The 15266-nt window shown below is 38.7% G+C and overlaps 1 long non-coding RNA gene across 1 annotated transcript; it reads left to right on the top strand.

Annotated features, from left to right (window-relative positions):
* The first annotated feature begins 463 nt into the window (after positions 1 to 463).
* Positions 464 to 15032, top strand: LOC135302146 (uncharacterized). Its single transcript, XR_010363852.1, has 3 exons — positions 464 to 550; positions 2465 to 2639; positions 9395 to 15032. It is a non-coding gene; the product is annotated as an uncharacterized LOC135302146 (long non-coding RNA).
* The last annotated feature ends 234 nt before the right edge of the window (positions 15033 to 15266 follow it).

Raw genomic sequence — 15266 nt, 5'->3', positions numbered from 1 at the left:
CGTGCAGCCAAATGGGCAAAAACATTGCTGGCCTGAAAAGAGCTGTTCTGAAAGGGAACCTCTGACCTACTTCTCTAAAGACATCTGTTCTCTTTCTGCTGGGAAGAACAGCTTATTCCGTATTTAATGGCAATGCATAGGGAAAGTGTAGCTGTGGTGAAGGCATCAAGGGAGAGAGGAGAGGAGAGGAGAGGAGAGGAGAGGAGAGGAGAGGAGAGGAGAGGAGAGGAGAGGAGAGGAGAGGAGAGGAGAGGAGAGGAGAGGAGAGGAGAGGAGAGGAGAGGAGAGGAGAGGAGAGGAGAGGAGAGGAGAGGAGAGGAGAGGAGAGGAGAGGAGAGGAGAGGAGAGGAGAGGAGAGGAGAGGAAGGAAGGAAGGAAGGAAGGAAGGAAGGAAGGAAGGAAGGAAGGAAGGAAGGAAGGAAGGAAGGAAGGAAGGAAGGAAGGAAGGAAGGAAGGAAGGAAGGAAGGAAGGAAGGAAGGAAGGAAGGAAGGAAGGAAGGACATTTGCAATGGAAAATCATTAGATCTGTTAGACCTGTTCTGTGAGCAGGTAAGCTTCATGCCTTCAAACCTAATGTTAGAGACTCTTCTTCATAAATAAGCCCCCCTTGCATAGCCTGGTGCAGTTACTGCCTGAATTTATACACATAATAAACCCAGGCTTTGCTTCAGATAATAAAGTCTCTAACGGCACAAGGAATAATCCTAAGGTGGTGGCTAAGTCTGGTTTGTGGGTGATCTGAGGGGAGGATTGGGAATGGCCCCCCAAAATGAGCAGTTGGTTGTGACAATGATTAACGGCCTGTGATAGCAGAAAATGAAGCATTCTTCTGTGTTTGCCTCCAGGTGATGAAGCATTCAAAGTTAGGAGCTATGTCAACACATGGCTTTCTATATATCTTGCCTTTCCCAAAAGTGGCAGTATGAGAGATGAAGCTGGGCAATCTGAATTGACCTGTAGAGGCCATCTAGACATTCAGGATGCCACGGTGTAACTTGACTTCCCTCCCCATACTTTAAATTGCAATCCCTAAATGTGCTGAGGAAGTACTTGAATATTATAAGCAAAGAAGGTGAGATAATAAATGGAAAGAAGAGGTATAGCTGGGCTCAGCACTTGCCATCAACAAATCTTGGCTGTGACTGGAGGTACCTATAAAATCCAGAAAACAAATAGTTCTTTAACAAATAGGAGATAAAAAAAATTCCCCTTTAATAGAGCTGAGGAGAAGATGAGAATAATTTTTAATTATAAGTTTGGTTTTTCATTTGATTACTAATACAGCTTAATTTAACACATGTTCCTAGGAAAAGCAAGTGAAAAATGTAACTGTGGTAAGGGATAAAAGATACTCCTGGGTAAGCAATCTCAGGAAAACAAAAGAAAAGTTGTTGCTAATTATGAATTGGACAGACAAGGCTCAAATAAAGTTGCCAAAGTAAAAGGCAACCCTTGCAAAAACAAATGAAGTACAGAACATCTCTCTGGAAGCACAATGGTGCTGTAAAGACACTATTCCTGGTACTCATGGTACTCAAAATTGAGCTCTTGTGACTCTCTGGGGAGTGCCTGGCTGGGGAGTTCTGCCACAGAAGCAGCACAAACCTAGTGATGCAGATGCAGTTAGAAATATTATGAGATATAACACCACTTTGTCCCATACCTATCATAGTGTTACCTTAACAGACTGAATCCTGTGTGTCACCTTAAAAGGAAGAAAGCCCTACAAAATACTAAACAAAACAACCCAACAAAAAACCAACCAGCAAACAATGGATTTCTGCATAGGAAGGTGTCTGTAAAATTATAAATTCACCTGAGTTCCTTACTCTTTGTGAGCCTTGCAAACTGAGCTAGTGAACATGGGGCAATTTATATCACCCACCCTTGCAAAAAGCAAGGGCACGTGAGCAGTGCAATGAGACCATGCATAGAACCAGCAGAATTCTTTCATCCAGTACATCCATTTCAGCAGGCCATGCATTTTTATTGCCAAGTTGATGCATTAGCCTTCCATAATGCAAATGGAACTGGATGTGTCAAGGAACACAACTGTATTTTACCAGCAGTTAGGAGATCGGGATTACTAATAGGTTCATATCCCAGGACAGATTTACTCTGTTTAATTTTGTCTGTTGCAAAGGAGAGGTTAAATCTAGATATATGATTAAGCAGATAAAGCAACTTTTTATACAGTGCTTAGAAGAGCAGCATCTGTTCCTGGGAGATTTGTCATCCTGCATAGACAAACCGCATGTTTATCAAACAGCTCCTGGAGCAGTCTTATTAGCTGGAGGTGGGCTTTATTTATTTATTTATTATAGCAGATTTGAATAGGAAGACAGTTTTCAATCATTCCAAATTCAAACAGCACTTTATTTTTTATCTTTTTCTTGCCTAAGGTATTTTTTCCACCTCCTTTTTTTTTTTTTTTTTTTTCTAATTTTTTTTTCCTTTTTCAAGGTGGTGAAGACAGGGGACAAAGAGTCAGAAAAAAAGATGAGGAGGGAGAGAGTAAACTCAACAAGAGCCCTGTGGTTGGAGTTGTTTTCTGGACTCAGTTTCTCCCTGAATGTGAGGGTACTCAGAATCTGCCTTTTATAGAGGAGAATGGTAACACGGAGTGCCTGGCTCTGAGGTAACATCACTTAGAAAATAATCCTATACCTGATCTGAAGCAGTGAAGCTGAATCAAAATTAGGTCTTTTCTGTGCCATCAAGTTGAATTAATATACCCACATAGCTAAATCAAATTTTGTGACAGAAAGCAGGGAGCTGCCACCAGGCCAAAGTGTTCTGCCACCATGCCAAAGTCCTGGAAGTTGGAAGAAAAGGCAGGATCTTGCTCACCATGTGCTGTGACTCCCTGGGTAATGAGCTCTATAATGCACAGTTTTGTCTATGGTGCTTTCAAGTACACAGCACAGTAGCAGATAGTTGAAGCAGTTTTTTGGGAGAGAGGTATAATGCCTTTTCAATATATTTATATTTGTTCCCCAGATAACAGCAGTTAGTTTGTTGAGCTTAATCTTTCCTATGGAAAAATTAATTTTTATCTGTTTTTGAGACCTGAGGTGTTCATAAACGTAGAGGTCGAATTTGCTGTTCATAAGGAGGACTCTTATTTCTGAGCACACAAAATATTTCCCATCTTCAAACTGACACTCAGGCACTGAGGAGAGACGTCTTTAGTCTATCCTATCCTCCTCTTGTTATCTCTTTCAAGCTTATTAACTATTCCTCAGCAGACACGAGGAGCCTTTCTATATTTCTGAGTGTTTCCACAAAGCTGAAAGATGAACATTACTACTGGCTTCATAAAATTCACGTCAGATTGTTGCTATGTTTTATTTGTCAGAGTTGCTGAGCTTGTGACATCCAGAGGGCTCAGAATATATCACAGTCTTCCCTGGGAGTGCAAAAAAAAAAAAAAAAACATTTGCCAAAATAGAGTGCCTACTGTCTCCCTTGCCTGCGCTGCCAACTTCTCTTTGACGCTGAGGGAGATGAAGACACATTTCAAAGGGATGAACTGATGTCCCACAAGTTTATAAGGCCTGGGGTCAAAGATAAAAAAGCATCAGAAGGCACCAAGTTGTAAACAAACAAACACTCTCGACTTGACTTGACTTTCAGCATACATTGAACTGTGTACTTCACTCTGTGCTAAAGAATAGAAAAAACTGAAAGATAAATTAGTGTTGAAGTTACTGAGCTGTTTATAAAACATGTGCTTTGGAATATGCATATGAAATATGAATTCATATATATAGCAAAACCACATACCATTAATCCAGGCAATTTTGAACACATTCTGAGAGTAAATTTTATTTTTTAACAACAAAAATACATGTTTGTGATGGTAATACAGTTTCAATTCTTGGGCTTCTGGGGATGTGGGGTGAAAATTTGAGCTGCAGTAGAGCACTCAAAGATGTCTTTCCTAAAAACTAAAGTAACTTATCTGGGCTTGTGGCTCATAATAGGAAATGTTACCTAGTGATTTGGTATGCATCTCTATTTGCATGGTTAGTTAGACCTCTAAAAGGCTTTTTACTGTGGCAGCGCCCTGCATTTCTGTATGTGTGTGAGTACTGAGAAACAAAGTCTTTCAAAATGCCTTACCTTTTTGAAAAGCACATCATTTGACCTTCTTGCAAGAAGCATGGTACCTTCTTGTCACAGAATATTACAAAGTTATGACTTCATTATATTTTCTATCTAAAATCAATTTAATCAGACACAAAACACAGAAGTCCTTTTGCTTCTGCCTTGTTTTATTACACTGCTGTATGCAGATAGTTTACAGCAGTGTCATTGGTCCTTATTTCTACTCCATGTAGCCTACATTATTCATGTGCTGTGTCTTATTCATTAAAGTAGGACCCTTTGAAGTTTAGAGTGGCTTAGCTTCTCTGTGGACTTCTAATAATCCAAAAAAGAAAAAAAATTATATGGATCTCCTCTCCTAAAATATGAGTGGGATCATAGGATACACAGAATGCCCAGGTTGCTATAAAACTGAAAATTTCATTTCTACAAACCTCAGGGACAAACTGCAAGGAGTAAATCCCATGACAGTATCCATTTAATGGTGTGTATTTCAAAGGCTGCAAGACTGAAGTGAGAGAGAGAGGCAGTCAGAGAGAGAGATGAGTGTGGAGAAATGGGAAGAATTTGATAACATTAAATTAAATGACAAAAACCTGCAATATTAACTACTCTGCAATAGAGCTATTCAGGAGTTGCATATCAGAGTCTTAAACTTGGAAATGAATGGCTTTTAGGGAGAAAGATGAATGGATAGCAACTTAGAGTATCCATGTCGACTCTGCATATACAAAGTTCGTGTGAGATTTGTTTTTTCTGTGTTTGGACTGATGTTGCACAGGGACAGGCAGAAGTTTCCATAGAGATGGGCCCATAAAATGGGTCTTGCCACCTTTTTGGGTGAGCAGTTTTGTATCACTTAGAAAGTCTACTCAGGAGACACTTCTGGCTTACAAAATGTAAGCATGACCAATCCCTTTTGCCTTGAGACTGAGAAGCCTGTGGAATGCTGGGGAGGTCCTTCCTCCAGCAGCTGCCAGGTCCAGCCTTGGTGGCAGCTTTGAGGCAGCAAGAGCAGCCTCTGGTGCTGGCAGCACTGTCAGACCTGCCCATACCCCACACCAGGTCCCCACCTTTTGTGAGCAGTGTGAGATACTTTGATTTTCCAGGACTATTACAAGCTAAAGAAAAAGGCCAGGTCCTCCTATATTGCTGCTCTTGCAGGGCAGCACTGCAACGAACTGTTTTTGTTCTATTCTGAGACTTAGATTACTAAGATGGAAGGAAATAAATTTCAAGCAGGCAAAAATATGGGAGTACAACCTCTTTTTCTCTCTAAATTTTATGAGCTAGCTTGCCAAGAAGTACCAGTAATTTTTAACACCAAAGAAACGACATTGTAAGACTGAAAGGATTTAAAAATGAAAATAGGGGAAGGAGGATGTAGGGAGAGGGAAAAAATTACATTATTCCAGGGCTGTTAAACTATTAACAAGAGAGGTATTATTTTGTTATTCATGTCAGAGATTGTCTCTCTGCCAAATCCATCACAAGAAATTCTAGTAATTAATCCACACAGACACTTATGCATCTAATCAGATTTGAGGTACTTGTGCTCTTGGCACAAATAACTTTTTCTAGTTACTTAAGACCAGTATAAATTGGCATTTAGCTGAAGCTAGCACCTGCACTGAACACGTGAACTTGTGCTTTTCAGTAAACTACCTCAGACTTTTTCGATAGAAAAAAGCAGACAGAGATGAAAGAAAGCACTGGGAGATGCCAAAACTTTCAAAGAATCATAGAATCATTAAGACTGGAAAAGACCTCTGAGATCATTAAATCCTACTGTTAAGCTGGTACCATGTTCACCACTAAACCTTGTCCCTAAGTGCCAATTTTTTTTTTTGAACACTTCCAGATAAGCACTGGAGATTTACTCAGGGAGTAAATCAGAGTGCTGAGCAGAGATCTTGTCCAGTGATCTCAAATACATATTGAAAATAAGGACAGTTAAGCAAGTAATTAATCATGATGCTTTAAATGATAATTTCAACTGATTTGCTAGAAATAACACATTGTGGCAATGTGGAACTGTGACACTAAAAACATCCTGGAGTAAGCAAGATAATTTCACTTTTTAAGAATCTGAAAACTCATTTGATTATGTAAGGCACTACAAAGAAAGTGGAATAAAACCTTGATATCTCCTAAAAAGTTAACACAGTAAAAATAAACAATTGGTGCAATATATTTGTACTACTGAATACTAATTCGCTCTCAGAAATGGTGCAAAAAGCAAAGGTTTTCTTCTCCTCAAGAGCTGGAAGTTGGTGAAAAAAAAAATTATATTCCTGTGAATAAATTCTGCTTAGGTCATATTTCTTTTGATGGAATTGATCCTTTTATCAAAGATCCAACATCATCTAATAAACAATTTTTTTTCAAAGTAAAAATGTAGCTAAAATTATTACCATAGGTCTTAGTCCAGAATTTAAACCTGAAATGGCTGACATTTTAAATGAAAATATATATTATTTTGAATGAAACAATATATTATTTTCACATGCAAAAAATCTATCTCTAGTAATTTGTAGAAGCAGTAAAAGAAATTATCATACAAGATTTCTCATAAAACTTAGATTAACTGGTCTGAGAACCAAAAGCTACTGTGTCACCTTGAAGCCTGACTGCATGGCATGAATTATGTGCCAAAAATCATCTGTGTGTCCCAAAACAACAACTTAGTCTCAACAAGTCATAAAGGAATGTGTATTGCTGATTGATTGTCAGTTCTTGTCTTCACAGGAAAACATTCATCAAGCAGGAGGGCCAGATGAGTGGGCTCAGATTAGACACTGTGGAAATCACTGCTCTCATGAATTAGAGAAAGTGAACCTCTGAATATCAGTGATGGGCTTTTAGAACAGAGGTGGCACAGGCTTTTACACCGAGCTTCCTGTAGTCACCAAGAAATGCTTTCCTTTCTTCAATGCACACAGATTTTCAAGCAGAAGCTGCACTATTACCAAGTAATTTACATATAAATTAATCCATATTAGACCATATGAATCACTCACTCCTTCACAGGAGTGATTACCATCCAGTTGGTCTGATTGCCTAAGCCAACATATCCATCATAATAATTTGTTTTAAATCATTAGGTAGACACTCCTTTTAATGGGCCTTGTGTTACAGTTCTGCTGGAGACAGGCCTAAATAACAAAGTCCATCTCTGAAGTTCAAGTTTCCAGTTATTTGGCACAATCAAGAGTGACATTCAAATGTGTGATGCTGCTTCAGACTGTGCAAACAAGGTCTGATGCACAGGAACACCAGGGAAAATCAGGACCTTGCTGCCTCCACACAGACTCTAGGTGAAGGTTGTGGTGCTAAATGTTCCTCTCACACGACATCAGTCAATCTTCACTGCTTCCAAACTTTCTTTAGCAACTACTGCCTCTAATTTCTGCTAAAGAAACTGCTTGATTAATGCCTTGGTGATAGCAATTTAATTTTCCTGCATACGTTTTTGTTTTCTGAAGTGAACCTGTTAAGTTTAAGGAGTGAAGCTGTTTTGAGAGAACAGAAATTGCTGCATACTAGATCTATGAACCTGATAATTCCCAAACTCACCCAGCGCCCTCTGGGAGTTACATGTTGGTTCCTACCACAGAAGACAGTACTACCAACCAATCAATCCAGCCCAAATCAATCTTGACTAATTTACTGCAGCAGATGTGTGGAAGATGCATAAGATGCATAGAATTTTTTAATCTCTGGAGTCAAGTTAAAATAGAATACTGTCATTAAAAGGTTATCTGGTATAATAACCTAGCCAGTAAAAGGCTGGAGAAGGGTGTATTATTCTGTGAATTGTTTTATGAAGTATCTCTGATATGACAATCAGGGACCTAAATCCTTCAACAAGGAGAGATTTACAAGAACTTGTCTATAGAGACAAAGTGTTTTGACTGACTTCAGGCAGCCCTGGGATCAGGGATTAGCAGAATTGCTCATAAATATGGCTTACAGCTACAGAGTGCCACAACTGGGAGCCTTCAATGGGAAACTATGTGTAAACATGGCTATGGAAACAGTCTCCACATACTGATCACAAAATAGATGAGGTTTAATAGCTTCACAGACCTATGTGTTGGACTTTGTAAAGGTACTTTCATTTATTAGCTCACACCATTTTATTTATGCCCATAGAATTTTTCTAGCAGTCTTTTTTGTTGTTGTTGTTCAGGGTTATTTGAAAGTCTCCCACTTGGACAATCCCAACCTGTGAGACTCCTGCATGGATCAAGGATGAGTGTAATTCTCCACTTGGCACTATCTTCTTAAAGGGCTACATTTTTGTTGTTTTTGTTTATTCTTTTTTTCTTTTTTTCTTTTTTTTTCCTTTTATTTTAATGAATGATAAGCATTATAAGATGGATCAGGTAGAATTTAAATATCACAAGCTGTTAAATGCCAAACACTTCAGGAATACTTAATTAAGCAGCAGTACACAGCAGGCGGTCAGGCTCGGAGTGGCTATTGCATTTCTGGGATGGCATCATGCTGGAAAAGCCCATCTGATTACCTTTATTAACCACCTCAGAACGGTAGTAATTAACTACTGCAGAAATTTACTGTCTAAAAGGCACATTGTTATCAATGAAATGAATGCAAGTTTTCACAACACTGCACTTAATGGGCATTACTGCCACACACAAAGCAGTACTGGTATATAATTTCGCAGCCCATTTGAGTTCAGGTAATATTAGAGCTGTTACATAATACAAATTTTAAGCAGGATTCAGCTGGATAAGTAAGTGGAGTAGAGATTGCTGCTACCTGTGTGGTGCTGGCAATCTGTGACTAGCATCCTTTGATAAATGAAAATGGTGAATCTTAAGGCTGGTCTTCAGAGACTGCGGCTGCATCCACTCTGTGAAAATGTATTCTGACTGCATGACTGTACTTTGACATTAACTGCCAAAACTGCAGCCACAGTGGATTTGATGTGGCTACGCATATCATTACAGCAAGAAATTAATTCAAGGTTCAACATGTCAGGGCAGCTTAGTGACTGGGGCCTAGTGTACTGCCGAAAGTACTGAGCTTCCTGTCTGAGCAAGGTAAACTATCAGACCCCTACAACTGGTCTTAATGGTCACTTTAGTCATTGCACCCTCCATCACGTGTTGCTGCTCCTAACCCCATGTGCTCAACAAGGGACAAATTGCTTTCTATGTAAGTAAATCCTCAGTAGAAGCAATGAAAGATGCATGCTAATGTATCCCAGCTTCTGATTAAACATGTCAAAACCTTAAATTGCCTTTCTTCTTTCAGCTCAATGTGTGATTCTTTTCACTTGCCCTAAGCTCCTGGGAATTTGTGCACCTCAAACCAGTGACTGCATGTACCTCATGGATCATTGCTGGGCAAAACAACATCTCCATAAACTTCATTCTGACTTTCCAGAATCCATTAGCATGCCAAGGAGTGAACTATTCCAGCCCCCTGAGCAGCTCCAAGGAGCCATCATCTCGTTTAAAATCTCTCTGACAGAAAACATGTCTTGCATCTTGCCTTAGAAGGGAAGAATTGCCCAAGACATTCGTATTGAGCCCAGGGTCAGCAATGGCTTTCCTGAACCTAAAATGATGTGACCTTGGAGCCCATTGTCTCACTGCCTCGGTGGGTCAGAAAGCAGGATTTTTATCCTTTTTGAAAAGAGGAGAATTGCAACTTGCTAGCACTTGCTTCTCAACTTTGGGATCGGCAGAAACAGCAAATGTAGTGTTATGGTACTGGCACAGTGAAAAAGCAATTTGAAAAAGGATGTTGTGACATAAGCCAAGACCTGTGCTGTTTGAGTCAAAATTACAGAAACATTCAGTTTTACTTAATGAGTTAGAAAATTTCTCATACAATGACTTAAAATTGTCTCAAACCTTCCTGAAATAGCCTTTTTTAACATGTCATGAAATGACAATGGGAGGAAATGGTGCATGTTTATATTATGACCATTTCAAACCAATGTTGATCACCTCTTTGTGTCATATTTCACCAACATATATTTTATATCAAGTTAGCAAAATAGTATCTTTCAGGATTACAAGCATTACATTGGGCAAGATATTGTTATTTAATAATCAATTTAGTACATTAGTTATAAAATAAATCCGTGTCACTATTGACACTTGCTATTTCATGCACACTATTCTTCTTAAGGATTTAACACTAGCTCACTTATGCAGGTGAAACAGAGAAAAAGGAAGGACAGTAACTTGTGAACCAGGAGACATTTTTAAAACATGTTTTAAAATTATACTGCTATTTTTCAACATCTGCCTTTGGCAGCTTTCCTCCCTCAGCACAGTTACTAGTCAAGGCATTATTATTGCATATGTTCTGAAGATGTAGGATATACTTCAAAAGGCTTTATTTAAAAGAAATAAAATTTGTAAGCACACTCATTCCCAACAGCACAGTATAAACATTTAACAGAAATAAAACAACAAAAATCTGGGGACCAGATGAGAAAATGAGTTCAAATTCATACTCATTTTCACTGAACAGTTTCATCTTTGGTCTCTGTACTATTTATTTCTCTTATTATGAAGAAAAAGGTTGAGTCAAGAGAAAGTGTGAGTCCCTGCAGAGGGACCGAAGAGACGTTGCAACAGTCAAAAGTGATTACAAAGAGACTGATAATAAAAATAGCAGTGAATAACTTGACTGACGCTGAGTTACTACTGGAAGTACGGCACCACCAGCTTGCCTGATGCACAGACAGATTTTTGTTCCGTTTCCAGATTCCTGCAATTATGTTGTTGTTGTAAGCAACAAAATATTTCAAATAATGATAGCAATTAGCAATGAAAACATACATTATGGGGCTCATGCAGTGTGCTCAAGGCATGAGCACACACAATCCTTCTTTCTCTTGATACTACAGAAATATTTTTACATTGTAAGACAGCATTTAAAGTCTTCATATATTGTTTTCCTTTTGGACTTGAAATAAGAACTCTGGATTGACAGTAAAGTTGACTAGTAGGCAAAGGTGAGTCTTAATGCAAGTTCCAAATTTGAACTCTCAATATTTAAGCCTTACTGAGCACCAGGAACTTAAACATCCAGGAGCTTTACACGCAGACCGACAGCAAAGGCCCGGGGGTCCCAGGTGAAATAAGGCAGCACTGATATGCCAGAAGTCTGAGGCTGTGGTCCTCAGATCACCTTCCTGCATCTCTTAGAAATGGATTTTGCAGCAACAAGAGCTTTTGTCAGGAGGTTTTTCTGGGAGGGCTGTCCCCAGTTCTGAGGTTCCCTTCTCAGCCTGAGGAGGAACTGAGGAGCACCAGGGCTGTAAGGAGTGTGTGGGGAGCACTGTGCCCTTTCTTGCTCCTTCAGATATCCTTACATAAGTGCAGCACTGGATACCAAAATAGCAGAATACCAAAAGCACTGTCTAAAACCAAACAAGCCTGTAGGAAATAAAAGCCATGACCTAGGTGAAATGATTTTGCATTTGCAGACTGGTTGATGTGGCATTGGGGTGAGTACTGAAACACAGACACTCAGTGAAGTGGCCAAATCTTTGTAGTCTTGAGACATAACATCTCTAAGAGATAGAAAAGAGGTCAATAGAACAGAATAATGACAATTGTTTTAATTCTGTTTTATTGCTTATGCCAACCAGAGTTAGTGATGTGTAAAAAAATGAGAAGACTTTTATGCTATTAAAAAGATGCTTGAAAAATTTAAGGCTGGTTGTTCTTGAAACATGTCTTTCACATTGGACAAAAACCAACAATTTAGCTTTCTCAAAGAGTTAATGATTTTAGATTCTCTTTAAAATCAGCAATTTAATAGGAATCTACCCCTTTGTGCTAATGCAAATTTATTTACACACAGTAGGTGTTTAAGTTTTTAACATTTGTATTTCAAACACACACTCTTAAAGTACACAAATCGGGTTTTTTTCCATTTTATGAAGTGAGATTTTGATTCAGATAAGACTGTGGTTAAATGCCCTTAGACTTGCTGTAAAGGCCACTCACTGACTGCAGCTGCACTGAAGTCAGTGGGAGTTTTTTTACAGACTTCAAGAAGGCATTAGATCTGATCTGGGTGAATTAACCATAGCAAAAGTGCTGTTATAAAAGCAGAATGTCATGACACCAATGCTATAGCTCATAGGCACTTTTTTTAGTCAGTCAGTGAATTTAGGAGGCTAAATACAAAGGAGGCACTGGCTCCGCAGAAACGCGTTATGAGGAAAGGTTTCAATATTTTAATATTTAATTAATATTTTATTTTTAGTTTTTAAAAGGAAAGAGAAATAAATACAATGACTTAAAAGAAGTCATAAGGCAATATGTGTCTCCTCATTTGTGAGAAAATTTACAGGTACTTGAGCTGGTTGAGAGAGGAATGGGGGATAGAGGCAGGGAGAAATTGCTAGAATAACTGGAAATGAGGAGGTGGCCAAAGTCATAGCAGCTGAGGTTCTGGAGAACACGGATGCAGATGGGGATGTGCATTTACAGGAACTCCCATGGCTCAATGCCAGGCTTAGAGCTGAATTGACTCCTTCCTGGAAAAGCTGCCATGAGCTGAATGTGCTCCCCCAGCCTGGGTCAAGAGGGCCAGGAGAACACAGGTTGTGCAAGTATTTAGAAAATTTTAACTGCAGGGAATTTGTGTCAGCCTTGTTCAGGTCATTGCCCTTCCAGTTTCTGCAGGAGTCACAGGCATCTGTAGCTAGCAAGAGATTTCTTTTCCTTAATCTAAGTTTCCGTGGTGCACTAACATTTAATCTGACAGCAGGATGTAGGGGTTGTTGACATGCTTAAGCCATTTTTTTGTGATACCCTGTGAACTGAAGATATGAGCCAGAAAGGCTTTTAACCCCACAAAGATTGTCTATTTCTAATTATTTATTATCTTTGCTGTTATAGAATTTTCCTGTCTTACATTTAGGACATTGCTTCTTTTGCAGCCATCTTGTGATAACATTAATAATCCCCTTTTTTCATTTGTATTATCTCCCTGGAAATATTTATAGACTATGTTCATATTCCCCTGATTCCTTCTTTCTGCAGAGAGAATTAATTTTGTTTCCTCAGTCATTCTGTCTATTATATGTTAGACCATAATCCTTCCACAGTGTCATTTTCTTGCCCTTCTATGCATTGTCTCTACTTCTACAATATAATTTTTAATCATAGACAAGAGAACTACATAAAACTTCTTAAATATAATTGAATACATGTTATCTGCTATTTCAGCTGCTTGACTGAGCAAGGTGTAAGGCCAAGATGATACTTTCAACCTCTTTGTCATGCCAGAACATTCATGCTAAACTGCACTTAGTTTATTTTAGTCTCAAAATACAATGGAGAAGAGAGTTTCAGCCACACAGCATTAATGTTTCCAACAGGTGAGAAAGGAGGGGCAGAAGGAATGAAATTTAATCAGTTTTTATTATTTTACTTGTAAAACTACAGCCAGAAACAGCCATCATTGATACTTTTACTAAACATTTTTCAAGGCATATTGGAACACCTCAAGAGGATTTCAACTTTTAATTGCCCTTTAATTGCTGTGGTAGGTGTCCAGCTATTGTCCTATAATTTAACACCAAATCCCGCAGTATAGGTTTCATTCAGAGAGATGCTCTGTAGAGATATACTGGTTCAGTTTCAATTAGAAAAAATATTAAGACTGCAATCTATTCTTTTGATTCATATATCCATTCATTTGTTCCTGTAATAGTACCACATCTACCAGCCTCATTAACCATAATAGACCTTTAAGCTCCTGGTGGGTTATAGGTTTCTAAAGTGTTACAAAGTAATTCTTGTCACTATAATTTAAACATGATGTTGTTGTTATTACTGAATCTATTTTATGAACCTTTTTTCATAACCAGATATATGCAGAAATGCTTGGTTGTATATTGCTCTTGGCTGCAATGGTAAAAAAAATCTGGGTAATTACAGCTGATGAATGGTGGGTACTGAGCTCTTGAATACCTACAGCAACCTTCTGCCCTAGCACACCTCACAGTGAAAGTGCTGCAGGATAATGCTAATGAAGAATATTGCCTAGCTGGCTCTGAAAAGGAGCCCAAACTGTGATCATTATGCATGAAGGTACTCATAGTCACTGTCAGGAGCTTTGCCAATGCACCTTTTTGAAGTGATCGAATGACAGAAAAACCCAAAGCATTATTGGATCCTACACTCAGAACTTGTAGATTTTTGTCTGTAGAAAATAATGCTGCTCTAGTCATTCATCAATAGTAGACACAAAAAAAAGACATCTTGTATCCTATGCAAAGAGACTCCAGCAAAGCCCTAGATCAAGATAAAGACATTTCTTGTATTCTGCATTATACTTTATCTATGATGGGTAGCAAGCAGAATAATGCATCTTGCTTTTATAAAACTATTTCTTCATCTCATAGAACCATATTTTGTAATTACCCAGCACTCCTTTAAAGATCTTTAAGGCTTTGTCAGCATCAACTAGTACAACCAAACAACCTCCATGTTTGTCAAGTACATTCACAGGTGCTATTATATACCCTAAATGCAGTCATTTGTCATCTACCCATTATTTCAAACATCTGTAGTGGTGAGATGATTGTGGAAGAGCCAGTCCTAATATTCAGGATAAAGCTCCTCCCAGAAGAAGATTAAACACCCATATCAGCTGGCATTCCAAGTCAGCCTTGGTGAAAGTGGACACAAGAGATATAACTAAATTGAAATTCAGGAACTGATCCTCTTCAGTGCTCATTAAAGGATTCATGTTACCTTAGCTGCACTCTGTTTAGGTGAAACCTGTGTAAACAACGTGAGCAACATGTTTAAATTACTCTGGAGTAGGTATAGCAAGCCCTGCCTGTGTCCCTGCAGATGGATGGTCAAAACCATGGGACAAACATCTTTTGTGCTTCATAGGAAAAGAAATACTAGGCCACTGAATGCTGGAAGGGAAGATCCTTTTCACTGAAGTACACTGAAGGATGTGTAACTCATGGATTAGCTAAAGGACACATTCACTGGAAAAGCATAGGTTATAGGGCAACTAATTCAGTCTGGTCCTGCCCACTATTTTTTGGCTAGAATTTAGGTCATCCTACAAGGGTTTGGGTTTTCTCAACCTGTGTTATCGTAGTTCTGTCTTACAATCTTGTGAAGTT

The sequence above is a fragment of the Passer domesticus genome, chromosome 6 (genome assembly GCF_036417665.1).
Source record: "Passer domesticus isolate bPasDom1 chromosome 6, bPasDom1.hap1, whole genome shotgun sequence".
Taxonomy (NCBI): Eukaryota; Metazoa; Chordata; class Aves; order Passeriformes; family Passeridae; genus Passer; species Passer domesticus.
Note: the sequence above shows the minus strand (reverse complement) of the source record. Positions and strands in the feature narration are given on the sequence as shown.